Source organism: Mixophyes fleayi, chromosome 1 (genome assembly GCF_038048845.1).
Source record: "Mixophyes fleayi isolate aMixFle1 chromosome 1, aMixFle1.hap1, whole genome shotgun sequence".
NCBI lineage: Eukaryota > Metazoa > Chordata > Amphibia > Anura > Limnodynastidae > Mixophyes > Mixophyes fleayi.
Genome location: NC_134402.1, coordinates 147,084,534 through 147,103,445, shown reverse-complemented (window position 1 = coordinate 147,103,445; position 18,912 = coordinate 147,084,534).

Sequence of the window (18,912 nt, the reverse complement as noted above, 5' to 3'; positions counted from 1 at the left end):
TATCTTAATATGCTACAAATGTGTAGCTACACAGTGAAGGAAGCACTGCTAGTCTGTTCTTATCATAGGAACAAGAGATGGATATTGTTAAAAACAACTTTATTCAGTATATATAAATGACACCTGAAAACAAGTATTTCTCCTACTACAATTAGCATAGTTTAATGGATGGCTTAAGGTTGGTCTGCTATTCTAAAATTAAATAAGATTAAAACCGTTCAAATATACATTGTGAGATATCATAGTTAATTAGTGGCGGATCCAGGGGGGGGGCGATTGCCCCCCCTAGCAGGGGCTTGCTGCCGGCGGCTGCACACTGTGCAGGTCCGTTCAGCAGTGACAGTGTGCTGCCCGGCTGCTCTGATTGTATTTTAAACACAATCAGAGCAGCGGGGCAGCACACTGTCACTGCCGAGCGGACCTGCACATACTGTGCAGCCGCCGGCAGCCTTAGAAATTAGAAAGGGGGCGGGGCCTAAATCGCCCCCCCCCCCTAAAATCGCCCGGGGTAGAACAAATGTCTGGGTCCGCCCCTGTAGTTAAGTAGAATGTCACTCTTCAATGACATTGTCCTTGTAAATAACTGTAAATGTAACTAAATGTATTTCCAAGCATCATCCAACACACCCGATGAAGATCTTTCAAAGGCACAACAAGCATGCAAATCTCGCAAGAGTGTTGTTGTGAAGAAGTGAATAATGATTCATACATACATGAAAACAAAATTAAAATATATTACCAATGCTTCTTCTGTATATCCTCAGTAGAGATAAGTGAAACTCTTGCTCGAAAAGCAACTATGCCAAAGTCTCAATTGAAGGTTTCTGATTTTTACAATAAGCAATTACTATATCACTATATCTCCCTGGATATGGGTGCAAGAAGGTATTCACTCGAAATTTGCTCTAGAGACAACCAGGATTATGGCTAACAGTGCTAAATTAGATTTTTTTTAATTAACACCCCTCATGGAATGAGGCAGGTGGTCAATTAATTTTGCAGTCCCCAATGATACATGGATTTCAGGCATGGCCAATATGCCACTGCACAAAGAGAACTTAGATTAGAACCCAACACTCTAAGGTGGGAGATTTTTATTGTGGTTATTAATCATTACCAAGCGTGTTTAGTCATCCACCTTCCAATAGCACCATTGGTGCTTCTAGCACTAGTCTGGGTATAATGTTTGTGTAGAAGCCTGAGAAAAAGTTTGTATCATCATCATCAACATTTATTTCTATAGTGCCAGCAAATTCCATAGCACTTTATAGTTGGGGTCAAACACAGTAATAAACAATACTGGGTACAACAGACAAGAGGTGAGAAGGCCCTGCTCGCAAGCTTGCAAGCTATGGGTCAATGGGAGTCAGATACATGAGGTTAAATCTACATTTTGCATTGCAGTCCAGCCAGATTGCAAAGGTAAAAAATGATTAGTAAGCTATATGATCCAGGCACGCAACAATGTTAGTCAGGTGGTCAGAGAGTTGTTGTCTTGTGTGAATTGGTTAAAGCAGGCCTGTCCAACCTGCGGCCCTCCAGGTGTTGTGAAACTACAAGTCCCAGTATGCTTTGCCAGTAGACAACCAGTTGATAGCTGGAAGGGCATGATGGGACTTGTAGTTTCACAACATCTGGAGGGCCACAGGTTGGACAGGCCTGGTGTAAAGGGTGGTAATAGAGTAACCTAGTGAGGTTAAGAAAGTGGTTGAGGAATATTATAATCTTGTCTGGGCTTTTAGAGGGAGGGAATTCCATAGACTGGCTGCAGCTCGAAAAAAGTCCTGTAACTGGGGATGGGAGGATGTAATGAGAGTGTATGAGAGATGCAGATCTTGTGCAAAATGGAATTGTCAAGTTGGGAGATATTTTGAGACAAGTGAGGAGATGTATGTAGGTACAGTTTTGTTGATAACCTTGTATGGTAGTAGAAGTATTTTATATTGGATTCAGTAAAAAACTGGCAACCAATGTAGAGACTGACAGTGTGGTTCAGCAGAGGAAGAACGATTTGCAAGGAAAATCAGTCTTTCCACTGCATGCAAAATTGATAGTAGGGGTGAGATTCTGTTTAACACCAATAAGGAGGGAATTGCAATAGTCCATGCAGGCGATAATGAGTGCAAGAATTAGAGTTTTTGCAGTGTCTTATGTAAGCTGTATGTAACATGATTTTGTTATAGAGTAAATGTAGAGAACACAAAGGGTAGTTCAAGGATCACAACTAGGCAATGAGCTTGCACGGTGGAATTTAATGTCATGTTGTCAACTGAAATAGAAATGTCAGGTAGGTAACTTCTGTTGGTCGGTGGGAATATTATTAACTCTGTTTTAGAAAGATTGAGTTTGAGTTGGTGAGAGGACATATAAGATGAAATGGCAGAATGCGGGACAGCACATATGGCGAGAAATTAGGAGAGGACAAATACATTTTGGTATAATTTTTTGTTCAGATACACGGAGAACATTGGAAGGAATTCAGTAGTTAGTGGTCGGGTTTTTTATGGCATTATACCACCTGTCCCAAAAAAGTGAGTGGAGGTCTACAATTATATCTCTTTTGTTACACCCCAATGATAATAACTTTGACTTTTTCCAAGTCTAATCACTGCTTACTTACAAATTTGAACCTAGCCCCCCTTATAATAAACTAAAATATTCTAATTTATCATCTCCAATCTTGTCTTCCATAATTTGTGATCATAAATGGTAATGTTCAATTAACCATTCTATGCTTCTCGCACAAAACAAATAAAGCATTTTTGATCAATATAACTTTATTGGTAATACGATCATGACAAATAATAATAGTAGTAATAATAATAATAATAATAATAAATGCTATTTTGTGAAATAAACAGCTCTAATGAGATATTCATGTGTACACTATACTATACTTTAACTAATTAACAAGAAATAGAAATAGCCACTTTTCTGCAATCTCCAGAGCTATGGTTTGCCAAATAATAAAACTATAATTTGGTGATAATATTATATTATATCAGAATAATAAATTTGTTTGTGAAAGTTTCCCCATTACCTTAGGCTTTTTGATTAGCAATATTGTTCTTACATTATGGCAGTGGTTCCCAAACTTTTGCAGTTCGCGGCACCCTTAGAGTCTCCATAATTTTTTCAAGGCACCCCTCCAAAATAATTACAGAGCAGTCCTGTTTTATAAGTAGTTGGGTCAAAAAAACATAATAAGTATTTAGGTCAGGACAGAAATACTTATTTAGTTGTATGCAAAAATAATACGCATAGATCCAAGGAAAAAATAATATTTTTATATATTTTTTTCAATTATATTTCTGTCAAAGAATAATTGACAACTAACTCACACTGTGACCTCCTTCATCTCCACACACTCTGCTCCCTCTCACGCTGCCCCGTCTGCCCTCTCACTCTGCCCTCTCTCATGCTGCCCCTCTGCCCTCTCACACTGCCCCTCTGCCCTCTCTCACGCTGCCACTCTGCCCTCTCTCACGCTGCCTCCTCTCACACTGCCCTCTCTCACGCTGCCTCCTCTCACTCTGCCCCGCTGCTCTCTCTCACACTGCCTCCTCTCACACTGCCCTTCTGCCCTCTCTCACGCTGCCTCATCTCACTCTGCCCCTCTGCCATCTCTCACGCTTCTGCCTCTCACCCTGCCCCTCTGCTCTCTCTCACGCTGCCTCCTCTCACTCTGCCCTCTCTCATGCTGCCCTCTCTCACTCTGCCCCAACTGCCCCCTCTCCAGCTGCCCCGTCTGCCCTCTCACTCTGCCCTCTCTCACACTGCCACTCTGCCCTCTCTCATGCTGCCTCCTCTCACTCTGCCCCTCTGCCCTCTCTCACACTGCCTCCTCTCACACTGCCCCTCTGCCCTCTCTCACACTTCTGCCTCTAACCCTGCCCCTCTGCTCTCTCTCACGCTGCCTCCTCTCACTCTGCCCTCTCTCACGCTGCCCCGTCTGCCTCCTCTCACGCTGCCCCGTCTGCCCTCTCACTCTGCCCTCTCTCACGCTGCCACTCTGCCCTCTCTCATGCTGCCTCCTCTCACTCTGCCCCTCTGACCTCTCTCACGCTGCCTCCTCTCACTCTGCCCCTCTGCCCTCTCTCACGCTGCCTCCTCTCACACTGCCCCTCTGCCCTCTCTCACGCTGCCTCATCTCATGCTGCCCCTCTGACCTCTCTCACGCTGCCTCCTCTCACGCTTCCACACTGCCCTCTCTCACGCTGCCTCCTCTCATGCTGCCACTCTGCCCTTTCTCACGCTGCCTCCTCTTACACTGCCCCTCTGCCCTCTCTCACGCTGCCTCATCTCATGCTGCCTCTTTGCCCTCTCTCACGCTGCCTCCTCTCACGCTGCCCCTCTGCCCTCTCTCATGCTGCCCCTCTGCCCTCTCTCATGCTGCTTCTCTGCCCTCTCTCACGCTGCCTCCTCTTACTCTGCCCTCTCTCATGCTGCCTCCTCTTACTCTGCCCTCTCTCACGCTGCCCTTTCACTCTATCCCCGCTGCCCCCTTCTCACTCTGCCCCCCTCTCACTTTGCCCCTGCCACTCTGCCACCCTCTCTCACTCTGCCACCACTCTGCCCCACTCTCACTCTGCCATTTTCTCTATGCTTCTCTCTCACTTGGCCGCCACTCTGTCCCCCTCCACCACACTGCCCCCCCTCCGCCGCGGCCAGCCAGAGGAAAAAGAAAAAAAAAAGAAAAAACACTTACCAATCTGCGCGGCGCCAGGATCCAGCATCCTTCTCTCTCCTGCAGTGCGCCCGACAATCAGTGACAAGCTGCAGGAGAGAGAAGGATGCTGGATCCCGGCGCCGCGCGGATTGGTAAGTGTTTTTCTTTTTTTTTCTTTTCCCTCTGGCTGGTCGTGGCACCCCAGTGACAGCGCCGCGGCACCCCTAGGAGCCGCGGCGCACACTTTGGGAACCGCTGCTTTATGGTATATATTGAGCATATATTCTAATAGAACAATATAATTTGTATGGTCATCAAATTTAACATTTTATTTTATTCAAATGTTCCCATATTCATTTTGTATTATTTACACTACAATATTGTATTGTTTAGCATAGCAAAAATATTTGGTTATCTTTAAATACCATAATGGAATACATATATCCATATATCTTTATTTAATTTGGGCTATTTACGCAAAAATGGCAAAACAGTATGAAATTAACCTTTGCTACCATTCTTCCCAATAATTTTTATTGCTATATGGGCAGTGCAGTTGTGTATATTTTTGTTCTATTTACATTAGTTGAATATTTATCTTTCGATGATAAAGAGGTCAGATTTGACATAGCTCAATATAACATAGCACAGCAAATTTGTTACTAGGGCTAGCAAAGGCTGAAAGGTTGCTGTGACAGGATGGACCGCCTATGCCACCCTGTCTGCAGTTGCTGGGAACCTGCTGGGCTTACTTGGCCACAGTTCCCTTCCGTTATCCCAAATGTGCCCTCTCACCGCAGTAGGAGTAGCTTACAAATGCTGCCACCACTGGACTCCTTACCGGCATCCAGTACCTGGTTTCTTCTGGGTAACTGATGCTGCAAGTGTACCCTGTTACTGGTGTACTTGGGCTGGTACTCCTGACCTCTTCCTATGGATCAGGGTCGCTGTGGATGGATCCCCCCTGGCCTAGCATACTGGTCAGGGGATATCCCATCTGGTCCCACCTGGCTAAGTACTGCTCCCAGTCCATACTGTGACGCATTAGTTTACACAATTAAGTCCTTGTCAAAACTAGGCATCATAAGTATTGGAACACGAACCAGGGCTTCCTTTAATGACTGAAATGCAAACTCACAAGCGAGTGTTCAGCCAACTACTTTGGGGAGTTTCTTCTTAGTGAGATCTGTCAGGGGCTTCACTACAGTACTAAAGAACAGGACAGAACATCTGTAGTACCCTGCAGTCATTAAGAATGCCAGTACATGTCAGGGTGGTGGGCTGGGACCAGGCTTGGATTGTCTCTACCTTAGCTGTTTCTGACCTAACCCTACCTCCCCCACACGATGACCCAAGTACTGTACCTCTGACATCCCCATCTGGCACTTGTCTGCTCTGATGGTCAGACATGCCCATCCAATCATCCCTAACACCAGCCCCATTTGCTCCAGATTATCTTCCCAAATCTTACTGAAAATGGAAATGTCTTCTAGGTAACCCTGAACTCTGTCCAACTCATCTACAAAAGCATTAATAGAGGGCAAGGTGTTAGACATGTGCACATTATTCAACACGCAAAACCGCGTTGTCTTGTCCTTCTTGGGAACCAATACAATGGAGGACGCCCATGAAATATGCGATGGCTGGATCACCCCCCAGTTCAAGCATTTCCTGTAACTCCTTGTATATACTTTTCCTTGGCCTCTGGTGAGACCCAATAAGCGGGTTGCCTATGCTCCCCAGTGTCCACATGGTGTATCACCAAGGAAGTCCGACCGGATTTCCTACTGAACTGAGTTGCAAAGTGCCACAGCACTGTCTCAAGCTGCTCCCTCTTGTGGGCAGTTAACTGCTCATCCCAGCCCACTTCCTCTACACCACCTTCCTCTCTGGCATCCGCTAGGAGGTCAGGTAGCGGATCACTGCCTGGTTCCTCAGTCAGTAAGCAGTAAACCACTTCTAAGGACGCCACACGCTTGTGGTATGTCTTCAACATATTTATGTGGTAGGTCCACTGCCGCCTACTGTTGCTATCAAATGACACCACATAAGTGTTCTCGCTCAAATTTTTTGGGACCATGTATGGTCCAGCTCAGACAGCCTGGAGCTTGTTCTGGCACATGGGCATCAGAACAAGGACCTTCTGCCCTACCTCAAACACTCTGGCACACGTGCCCTGATCATACCAAGTCTTCTGTTTCACCTGCATTTCCGCTAGGTTAGTCTGTGCGAGCCCCATGAGATTCTCTAACCGATCTCTGAGCATCAATACATACTCCACCACAGAGACATACTGGGTGGGTAGCTCCCCTTTCTGAGACTCCCGGAGCAGGTCGAGTGGTCCACGGACTCTGCGGCCATATAGTAGTCCAAAGGGGGAGAAACCGGTAGACTCCTGCGGCACCTCCCAATAAGCAAACAGGAGGTGCGGCAGGTAGTGTTTCCAGTCCCCCCCTCCGAAGTTACAAATGCCCGTAGTATGTGCTTCAGAGTGCTTATGAACCGCTTGCGCAGTCCATTGGGGATGGTAAAGGGCAGTACAGAGTTCTCGCACTCCGCACTTTGCCCAGAGACACTGGACCAGTTCACTCATGAACTGTGTCCCTTGATCGGTTAGGATCACACTAGGGAACCCTACTCTGCCAAATACTCCTAGTAGCACGTCCATTACCTTTTTCACAGATATGGAGGTCAGAGCTACAGCCTCTGGATAGCAAGTAGCCTAGTCCACCATCCACTACGGTGAGGACGTACCTCTTTTCCGATCTACTGGGCACGGGCAGGGGACCTACTATGTCCACAGCCACTCACTGAAAAGGTTCCCCAATTATTGGCAAGGACATGAGGGGAGCATGAGCACTGGGGTGCCCAAGATGCTGACACACATCACAGGACTTACAGTAGGCCCGGATGTCAATGACCATTCCAGGCCAGAAAAGTTCTGTGTAAGGCGCTTCAGTGTTCGGTCTCTTCCCTGGTGTCCCTCCATAGGGATTTCATGGGCAACTGACATTATTTGCACGTGAAATCCCTGTGATACCACCAGTTGAACTTGTTCCCAGCTGGTCTATCCCCATCTACCTTCCTAGCAACACGGCACAACAACTCTTTATGTCAGGTCACACTCCCCACCTCTATCGCTGGAAGGCTGACACCAGCCTTGCGCCTCATGCCTTTCAGCGAGGGATCAGTATTTTTCTCTGCGGCCCTCACTATCGTCTAAGTCAGGATATGCTACATAGGGGTCTATGTTGGGGTGACTAGGGTCAGTCAAAGTGGGGTCAGTCAAAGGGAGGTCACTGTGGTCTGCTATACTCACCGCTGGAGCTGGCATACTGCTAGGGATAGGAGCATCACTGTGCTCCCCCACGATATCAGGTTGGCAAGAGACAACATCCTCTGCGTTGCTAGGAGACATAGTCTTTCCAGAGGCAAAGAGCTAGCTGTTTCCTGAAGATATAGCAGATGTGGTCTTTTCTTCTGGGCTGGCTGATGCTATGGTTGCTGGTGATGGCTGATGTCCAGCAGCTGTAGTCTTTTCCTCTGGGTTGGGTTGTGCAGGTGTAAATCCTGAATACTGTAGTTTAGCAGCTTGGCTCCGGGTAATGGAGTTGAGAAATGCGGTCACAATTGAACCCCCAATATCGTTGCCTAAGATTACATCAGTTGGAAACCACCCATAACGGCAACATCTCACAACTCCTGGCCATCTCCCCAGTCCAGATACACGATTGCAACAGGCACTTCCTTCTCCAGTCCATCTTCCACGGTAACTTTGGCAGTGCGACCCTGCAATACTGCAGCAGGATCAATAAGATGGGGCTCACTACAGTGATTCAGGCCCCTGAGTAAGTCCTTTTCCCTGTAGGGGTCCCACTTGGACCGGCTGCAGATTCCTCCACATGTTTTTGGGGAATCTTTTGGACAAACAAGTGACTCTTTCTGCTGAGTCAACTTTAGACACGCCTCACTCCGTTGGGCTGACAGCGGTCTCTACTGGCTCACCTTTGGCAGTTAAGCAAGTCAGCCAGGCCCCAACACTCGGATTAGGGACGAGTCTGGGGTGTTGGGGCTGTGGGACAGTCCCTACTTGAATGACCGGTTTTCCTGTAGTTGTAGCACTTCTTCTCCAGCCTGGGCTCCGGTGGTCTCTGATAATCCCAGGGACAGTTGTTATGATTCCTTTTGCATTCAGGAAGCAGCAACAGAAATATGATAAACCAAATGACTTTATTCAGGCAATATACATAAACAGGGATTCAATTTGTGGGATATGCACTTTTCCAGGTAGCAGTCTAAACAGGTATAACTCCAATCCACAGATATGAACAGGTGTAATAAATGGCAGGAAAGTCCATAGAGCAACAGGTTCCAAGTAATGACAGGTTGGAAGTTTTTTGGAAGTTCTAAAAACACCAGATATTTTTATTATTAAAAGCAAACCCATTTCACAAAGTGTCACTTTCAAAATTGTCGTCCAAATGTTTTCAATGTAAAAATAAAAACTGCTAAATTTATCAATGTGTGCTTTTTTTAACCACCAGAGGGACCAATACAAACATTCATAACCCTGCACCTTGATATGGCTGCCCAATGTTAAGTTGCTTTCGGCCCCTCCCTCTATTCCTGGCCAGTGGGCACCAGGGAAAAGCATGTACCCCTTATATTAATCTAATAATTAAGAGTGCCCCTTTATTAATGTATAAACTGTGCCATCATTATTAATCAACATTGAAATTGTGCTTTCTTGATCACTAAATAAATAATCTGTGCCCCCTTTATTACTAAATAAACTGTGCCACTTAATTATTAAATAAATAAATAAACTGTGCCTCCTTGATAAATAAATAAACAGTGTCTCCTTAGTTACTATTAAATTTTGGCCTCTTTTTTCAATAGTGTAGAGAAGTAAATAATTACCTACACTTCCCTTTTTATGATTATAATACATTTGCAAAATGTAGTAAGTAATCGAAGAAGCACAGTTTATTTAGTTATTAATCAAAGAACACATTTTATTTTATAATTAATTGGAAACAAATAATATGTTAATTAATTATGAGGGCACTTTTTTTACATATATTAATAACTATTATTTATTATATAAGTATAAGGGGCACATCATTTATTTTTCTCTGATATCCACCAGTTAGGGGTACCAGGAGTTGCCCAAGGCTACTTAGTATTTGTCCGGACATCACTAGACACAGGTCCTCCAAAAAATCCTGGTTTAATGTTGAGTAGTATGGCCATTAATGAATGAGTGTAAGGCTATTTTTGTTAACATTAATAATGCAATTTGGGCTAAACCCATGTGATTTATTACAATTCCAAAATTGATTGGATCATTTTTGGGCTCATACAAAATTTTGGTCAGTGGATAATGGTGTCACTCTATATGTGGTGTAAACTACAGATCACACTAACAGACCATGTTGTGTTCCAGTGGCTCACCAAAGGGAAGTGAGGTGATTTATTTTGGCCACATGCTGTGTCTTGTGTTGGTAAATTATCAGCTCACATCACTGTGCCTGCTTGATCTATTATTATCTCACATCAATATCTATGATACCATTTTTGGACAATGATTATATTGCATCTGATATTTCCAGATTGCACTTGAAATTTTAAATATATATCCAATACAGAAGAATAAAAGCTAGGGACTTATAACAGGTTAAAAAATGTATAGTTATACAATCAAGGCACAAACAGATGCTTCCAAAACAATTTAAATAAGTAAACTAGTATGGATTATTTTTTCCTCAAGGATATTGAAAAATAAAATAGCCTTTTTCCTATATGAAAAAATCACTTTCATATTAGAAACCTATATATGCCTGCACTAAAATGGAGTTCCTGTGGCTTTTGCCATTATGTAATCACCTATCTTCTTAATAGCATCTACTTACTTTGTAATCAACATTTGTATATAAATCAAGTTTATATGTTGAAGATAAAGTTCATAAACATTTATAAGTGAATTGCCAATGAAACAATTGCAACTTCAACATGTGCCACAACTGAATGCCTGAAAGTATAATTTAGAAACTATAGCATATTATTATGATGATGGACCTTTTACTTACATTGTAAAATATGGAGTGTATATTTCATGGTACATTTTCATTATTCTAAATGCTTTACCAGACATAGGACAAATATTTCTATAGCATAGTTTAAGTCTGCTTTTGAAATTATGCCCATTGACCTAAAACATGCAATGCAAATCATGCAAAGCATTTTAAAAATAAAAATATTTTAATATTTCTTTAATATTGTTACACCTAAGACACTGTTGCTAGAAAAGAGGACAAAAACTTGAAATAATAAGATCTATGGATTGCCCATAATCCAAATTTAATTTTTACAATGAAAAAATCTATTCAATAAAAAATACTGTTACATTTTATTATGAGCTATTTGACCTTTATTGACATATTTTTTATCTCTTAAAATGCTGTAAATTTCTATTTTAATTTGTGTATATAATTTTCTTTCTCTTCCTTTTATCCAATTTTTCCATAAACAATTTTTTATGTTTGTATGTTAATAAACAGCACTTATTATTTTATTCATAGAAATACCTCAATTGCAATTGGCATAAACAGTAGGTAACGAACTATATATTTACATTTTTGCATGAGCACAAAACTACATCAGAAACAAGCAGGAAGCAATGGGATTTAAAAGTTTCAGTAAGGCAATCTGGGAACGCAGAGAGATTAGTCTATGCTTTGATCTTTTATTTAGTGAAAATTGGCCAAATCAAAAGGGGACCAGCATATGCGCTAGACACCCTTGACAATCATTGTTGAAATGAGTAAATGTTCAAATACACCACAATTAGATTTCCAGTTATAGACTACCGAAAATAATTTATTGTTAGGATCTCAATTGAGGTAGTTAAGGTACTCATTTGTGCAAAACAGTAATTATCTTCTGCTTTTTAAAATACATATAATTATACATTGATGAGACAATTTGTCCTTAGGTTCCCAAAAACTGTGAAAACATTAAAGATTTTGTATCAGAGGCATAAATAAAAAATAAAAGTGATAGTTTATCAGGCAACACTCATTAGAAATGGCATATTCTAGAAAAGGCTCATCAGAACTCATTTATTGTTAAACAAGTTGGTATCATGATGTACAATGTTTCAGGGGGGCACCTCCCCCTTCACCATGTGCAGTAATGGAGGAGGAGCCCACAGAGCATAATTACAGCAGCAACACTTCTCATTGGAAGTGTTAAATGAGTCAATCCACATGGTTAGACTTTACAAAGTTAAAAATAAACATACTTGCATTTTTTTTCCACAGATGATAAGCTTCAATGAAAACTGGAACACTTTTACAGATCTGTAGTTAAGTGCAATGAGCCCAGGGATGCCAGTGTGATTTCATGACACTGTATTTTCACACTGCACACTGACTTTTAAGGAACTGCTGATTGATTTGTGTGCCCAAATGCTGTTTGATTGTGGGTTGAACAACAGCATTTGAGATTATGCATCAGTATTGGCTCTCCTGATATACTTCAAGGGCCACATGTACATTCCACCTTCTTTCAAAACTGCCACACATAACCCATGATTTGAAGAATGAAGAACAGGCTGGAAACGACCTTGGCTCACCCCAAAATGTTTCCACATGCCGCTCACTTGCTCCAAATTTCCTCCACATGCCCTCATACGCTCAATTACCACAAAATGCACCCGCTTGTACTTAATCACATGACCTCCAAAACACCCCACAGACCATTAAGACATCCCAACAGATTCTTAACATGCTCAGACAGACTAATCAATATTTTTCCATCAATTTTAACTATGCCATCCAAGATAACTAAAAACAAATGATGCGTTATACAGATTAATATATATATACATAAAAAGTATATTAAAGATAAATTAAAATATTTGCTAATTGAATGAAAGACAGCTCCAATGTTTTACTTATTTTCAGGAGCTATAATAAATATAATTGAGAGTCAATGGTTAGTAACTATATGTCACTCACCGGACTGTGAGTGCTTCTTCCCGGACATTTAGGAACCGTGGTCGTCCTCCATCCTGAGGGACTGCGCATGCGCAGCCCTTTCTAAACCTTCAGTGTATGTTCCTTTAACTTAATTGGCAGATCAGGCAACACTCCCTATATTAAGCACCTGTGGTCAACACCACGTTGCCTGATCTTGGAGTCTCATTCCCTATGAGTCTCTGAAGGTGTTCCTGTGTTTCCTCGTTTATTCAGCCCAGCTGATTCCTGTGGTTTCCAAACCACTTCTACCTCTGTGGTTTCCAAACCACTTCTACTACTGTGGTTCCCATACCACAGCTACCCCTCTGTGTATCATCGTGACTGTGAGCTGATTCCTATCCGCTGCCTCCGTGCACTACAGTCTTCTAACCACTTCAACTCTACCGTGTATTATTGGGACTGTTAGCTGATGCCTATCCGCTGCCTCCGTGCACTACAGTCTTCCATCCACATCCACTCACCTGTTCATCATCGTGACTGTTAGCTGATTCCTATCCGCTGCCTCCGTGTACTACAGTCTTCAACCTGCAACTCGTCTGTTTCATCATCGTGACTGTTAGCTGATTCCTATCCGCTGCCTCCGTGCACTACAGTCTTCAACCTGCAACTCGTCTGTGTTTCATCATCATGACTGTTAGCTGATTCCTATCCGCTGCCTCCGTGCACTACAGTCTTCAACCTGCAACCCGTCTGTGTTTCATCGTGACTGTTTGGCTGATTCCTATCCGCTGCCTCTGTGCGCTTCAGTCTTCAGTTCTTGTCAACTCTCCCGTGTTTCCTTGAGGCTGCTGCCACTATTGCTACCCGCTACTCTCCGTGATCAACAGTTCCAGTTCAACTCTGCTCTCCCGTGTCCCATCGTTACTGCACCTGCTGGTTGCTATTGGCTACCTCCGTGTTTCCGCAGAGACCCGCTGTTGCTACTCCTCAGCGCTACTCATCCATCTACTGCTGATCCGCTCTCCACGCTTTCCTGTGTTCCCTGCTGGTCTACCTACCTGTGCGCTGCACCTACTAGACCACCGCTTCACCCATCCAGGGACTTTGCATCCTGCCGGCCTCCTGCCGTTCAGGTATCTCTGCACTCCTGTCTGACTGCCTACTTCTGAACCACGGTATGCATACTCCTCATTGACTGTGCTGTGTATTGCATACCTTGCTGGACTGTGTTGGTTCTCCTCTGGGGTTTGCTATCCGCTGAGTCTATTGCCATCATTGACTGTGTTATCTCGTGCTGGATTACTTCAAGAGACTTTCTATATTGGCAGTGCTGTTCAGTCATATATACATATATATTGTGCATATTACTGTGGATCAAAGTTAAGGTGCCCGTGTATATCTTGTGTTGCAGTCTCTCCCCGTGCACCTCCTCACATATATATTCAGTGGTACAACTTGCTAGTGGCAGACCACTGACCCCTGTTTCCAGTTTCACCTGTTCCAGTATCCTCTCACATAGCAGTGGTACAACTTGCTAACGCAGACCACTGACTCCCTGGATACCTCCACTTGGATTCCATTCCTTCACTCAGACAGCGGTACAACTTGCTATCCGCAGACCGCTGACTCTCATCACCTCCTCGTTTCTGTTGGACATTCCTCCTCACTATAGCAGTGGTACAACTTGCTACCGCAGACCACTGACTACCTTCACGTGTCCTTTGTCCATGCAGTTCCTCGTGTATTATTACCTCCATATTGCCGGTGCTGCTAGTCATAGACTTTCCTGAGCATCTCATCATCTGCTATTTCCTGTTCCGTGATCACCCTGCTACCAGAGTACCATATTACCACCTATACTGCTCTGGTAAGCCTATCATCTGGTGATCCCTGGGTAAAGACTCCTAGTGCCCGTGACACTATATGGGAGTTTTGAATTTCAATGAAATTCAACGCTTTCTGCAAATATGGGTCCAAGAAAGTTTTGGAAATAGAAAAGAGCTTATGAGCATGCAGGGATTTATCACATGGGTTCGTATTTCTACATGACGACATTTGACCGTGTCCAAGTAACAGTAGTAACTAGTAACAATAGTAACAGGAAATCATTGTTATTCACATATAGGTCTAAAGGCATTTGATAGTCCAAATCATAAGAACATATTACTAAAATGCAGGGTTTTTATTACATTTATTTTCAATTATTATTATTATTATTATTTTTATTATTATCTTTCATTTATAAGTTGCTAGAAATGGTCCACTGCACCATATATATGGGTAAAGAGAGTATATTACACAATGGTCAGTCAACAGTGAATTAACAGTGTAAACAGACAACAGGGAATTGCAGATCCAGCTGTTGAGAAAACAGTGAGCATAAGTGATAAGTAGCAGCTGTGTGAAGTGGACCTGTACCCAAGAGCATGGGTTTGAGAATTAGAGCTGGGGAGACAGGCATAAACTTGCAATTGTTGGATGGAAAGTAGGGAGAGGAGGTTACAAACATGTCGTGAACATGGAAAACTTACAATTATTTATAAAGGTTAAACCATCACATAATGGTAGGGAATAAGGCCTAAATCATAACTGCAGTGTAAATATGGTATATCAAATGAATCCATTGATAAGTTAAGCTACTAAAGTGTAAAATGTGAAGAGAGAGTCTGTGTGTGTGTATTCGGTGGCTCTGCACATCCCAGTGTTAGAAGATAGCAGTGTCACCTGTAGCAGCTTCAAAGGTCCCTGTGGTGAGGTATATCCTAGCCTGGGATGGAGTTTTAACACCTGAATAGACTTTTAGAAACCGCTCAGCATGGTGTGTGGCTCAAAGAGACCATGTGCTGACTTGGCTATACTATATAGACAAGAATAATTCAGTTTTAAAATATGCCACTTAAAATCAATAAAAGTAGTGATCAACAACAAATTCCTCAATAGCATGATAAAGGGCAGCTCATATGTCAAATTAAGAATTCTGCCACACAGAGAAGTTGAGAAAATGAGTATAAGCTCTACTAATACACTCTATCTAGGCCTGTTTTGTATCAAAAGGTGGACAAATTAATCTTCCTAGCCAATTTCCCATGGCACAGATTATACAACTCATGTAAGTTATACTCTGAATGTAACCCCTTTTATTTTAAACTCTTTGTTGATATAAACTGGTTACTTCAGGGGCACAGATTTATTAAGGTTCCCACTGAAGACTCTTGTTATCTAGTGCACATTGTGTTGTTATGTGTATTTTGTTTGTACAATCTGTTTTTATTGAAAGTGGTACAGCCAAGGCAAATTCCAAAAACAAGGTGTTACAAGTGCTCAAGCTATACATACACTAATAATATATTATTACCATGGAATCAGCTAATATCAGGTTAACTGTGTGAAGAAAACAAGAAATGCACATTTTTAAATAGTAGTAAACCAAGATCGAAATAATACGCAGGCTGCATAGTGGGATAGGGCTTGGGGGAGATGTGAGGAGTGAGTAGGGAGGCAGGATCATGGGAAAACAGGGGACATAATTGACAATCAGTGAGTGAAAAAGCACCTATAGCCAGATAGTGAGTAAACAGGGTGGGCAGGGTAAATAACTTAATTGTTACAAACAGTGGTGTGTCTTTGAATTCTCTCCAATCATAATAGATGGAACAATAGTGATGGAACTTGTCTGTAGAGGATAACATCAAGTCATCTGTGGGCATTTAAAAGTTCACCCTCACAAACGATTCTATCATGGACGGTGGCATTGGAGACTTCCAGTGGACAGATATCACTGCCTTCGTGGCACAATTGAAATATTTAACAATGGGTATCTCATACAGAGAGGTGAAAATTTTAGTAATATTGAGTAGCCAATAACTGGGACAATTTGAGACTTCAACCCTGGTAATTGCCTTGGAAAGGAGTTTCACTGCCTTCCAGAAAAGACAAAGAATGGTACATTCCCACAAGATGTGCAGTGGTGGGCCAGGTGCTGAGTAACACCTCCAGCACATGGCTGTGGGGCTTTTATACACTTTAGCCAACAGGCTGGGGCCCTAGTACCACCTGGAAAGGACCTTGCACTGTTTTTCCACAACTTTAACACTGACTGAATCAATATGGGTAGTGTGAAAATTTTTATAAGAAATATAGTCTGGAATGATATTTTCCAGATTTCGCTCATTCTCTGGTGAATTTTGGAAACATGCCAAAGTCATGTTCGTTCAGAGTTTTATATATGGAGGAGAGGGTGTGCTTTGGGTATTGTGCGGCTGTGCACTGGGTCTCAAAAGGGGTGAACTCCCTCCCTGCCATCTCATTTACCTCCATGTATAGATAAGTAAATGTTTCAGCTGAATGTATCTGCAGACCTCAGATTTGGGTAATTCCCACTTTGTTTGGATCTCTGCAAATGGTATTCCCACCAGCTGATCAGCATCCAGGAAAACCCGTCCATGACCAGTGGGTAAAAGCCATCACCAATTTTCACTGGGGAATATCTGGATTGTTAAAGAGTGGCATCAGGGGGGAGGTTAGGGAAGAGCCTTGGTGTGAGGTTCAGACTCAGGACCAGCGTTTCATAATAGCGGTTATCATTGGATGGTGCATTCAGCAGAAATCTCTCTATCCACACCCACTGTTTAACATTACCACCCCTCGTCTAGTCCAAAATTCTGTTTAACATTACCACATCATGATATGTGGTGCAATGTGGCAGTTGTAATCCTACTAAATGGTTGCGTTTGTAAAGGATATTGTGGATGTAGTGAGGTTTTCTGCCCTTCCAAATAAAGTTACATATCACCTGTTGTAAATTGTTGAACCAGAGGTTGGGAATATGTACAAGTAGGGTGTTTAGGCAAAACAAGTTGCTCAGGAGTATGTCCATTTTAACTACACTGTCTCTGCCTATCCAAGAATAGCCCTTAGATTGCCAATCTGTCAAGTGTTGGCGTATTGTTGTAGTAATGGGAAGGAAGTTGTCTATAAATATTTTGGACACATCTCTATTAATAATGACCCCAAGGTATTTTAGGTGAGTGGGATGCCAGGCGAAAGCGAATGAATGCTTCAGACTTTTAACAGCCTCTGGAGAGGTCGAGATGTTGAGTGCAATAGATTTCATACAAATATTAGATTTTACATGACTGCCAGATGATCATCGGCTAAAAGAGCCAGCTTAAATTCTCTATCGCCCATCCCCAATCCTGAGATATCTGGATTGACCGTAATGGACCAGGCTAATGCTTTCATACATAAAACAAATATAATTGGGGACAGCAGACAGCCTTGTATTGTGTCATTGGTGATCTCAACCGGTACAGACAAATCACCATGGGTCTTGATCTTAGCCATCGGATTTCTATATAGTGCCAGAATCCTCCAGAGCCCGGCAGAGTCAAGTTCTAATTGTTCTAGTATTCCCAGCATAAAGTCGAAGTCAACCCTATCAAAAACCTTTTCAGCATCTCTGGATAAGGGGATCTAGGGTATGTTGGAAATGGATGCATAATGAACCAAATCAATTTTTTGTGGTGTTGTCTCAAGCCTATCGGTCCAGGAGACAGCCCACTTGATCAAGATAGATCAGTTTGGGCAGAATAAGTTTCAATCTACTGGCTATTAGTTGGCAAACAATTGGATGTCCACATTGAGCAGGGAGATGGGTTTATAGCTGGGACAAAAAGACAGGTCTTTACCCTCCTTTGGCAGGACTGTAATGTGAACTGCCATGAAATAGGTAGAGTGTTTGGTCCAATATGGTGTCGACAGCCTGAAGCATTAAAGGTGCTAGCCTGTCCTTAAATGATTTGTAATAGGAAATAGTGAGGCTATCTAGGCCAGGGCTTATAGCAGAATAAGTTATCTTAATAGCATCATCTATCTCCCCAAGTGAGAAAGGGTGTTCCAAAAACTACTTATCCTCACCAGTGAGGATAGTGAATTTAATCTCCTTCAGCTGAGATTTCTAGTGAAATAGTATAAAGTTCAGAGTAATATATATGAAATGCCTCAGCTATCTTAACCACTAAGTGACAAGATTTCCCATTTTTGTTTTTGATGTGTTGGATATAAGTCTAAGATCTTTGAGATCTTAGTGCACAGACCAGAATTTTTCCTGGCTTATCCCTCTATTACAACTGATTACGGCACTTACAAAGATCAAGCTTCAATATGTCAGATAATAACTTGTTAAGTGCTGCTCTTGTTTCTGCCAGTTTGGTGAGGGTTGTTGCGTTTAAGGAGGATTTATGGTCAGTTTGACAGTTTCAA